The 447-nt window shown below is 45.2% G+C and overlaps 1 long non-coding RNA gene across 1 annotated transcript; it reads left to right on the forward strand.

Annotated features, from left to right (window-relative positions):
- On the forward strand, positions 1-447 carry LOC106512330 (uncharacterized). The gene is made up of 3 exons (XR_001309651.1): positions 1-51; positions 159-290; positions 433-447. It is a non-coding gene; the product is annotated as an uncharacterized LOC106512330 (long non-coding RNA).

Raw genomic sequence — 447 nt, forward strand, 5'->3', positions numbered from 1 at the left:
GAAGGAACCAAGTACAGGAAGTAACCATCTCCCTGTCCCATCTGTGGCAAAGTAAGCCTTTTTCTCTGCGCAGCTGGCAGCAGCTCAAGTACTTCCTTGTAAATCCAGTGCAGATGAGAGGTATTTTATTTTGACATGGCTGTTACCTGTGTGGACAGGTGTTCTCCTGCAGGAGCAACATGAACAAACATCTGTTGACTCATGGTGACAAGAAGTACACCTGTGAGATCTGCGGCAGGAAGTTCTTTCGTGTTGACGTCCTCCGGGACCACATTCACGTGCACTTCAAGGTGAGGCTAATAAAACTGTTTAACTTTGATCGTTTTCTGTGCTGTAATCACCTTTGAAGCACAACAAAAGTTTTAGCTCCCTCCAGAGACTTGACAGCATTCAAACAGACATATTGTGCTCACTGAGTTCGTTTGTGTCCAGGACATTGCTTTAATG

Source organism: Austrofundulus limnaeus, unplaced genomic scaffold (genome assembly GCF_001266775.1).
Source record: "Austrofundulus limnaeus strain Quisiro unplaced genomic scaffold, Austrofundulus_limnaeus-1.0 Scaffold5731, whole genome shotgun sequence".
Lineage (NCBI taxonomy): Eukaryota > Metazoa > Chordata > Actinopteri > Cyprinodontiformes > Rivulidae > Austrofundulus > Austrofundulus limnaeus.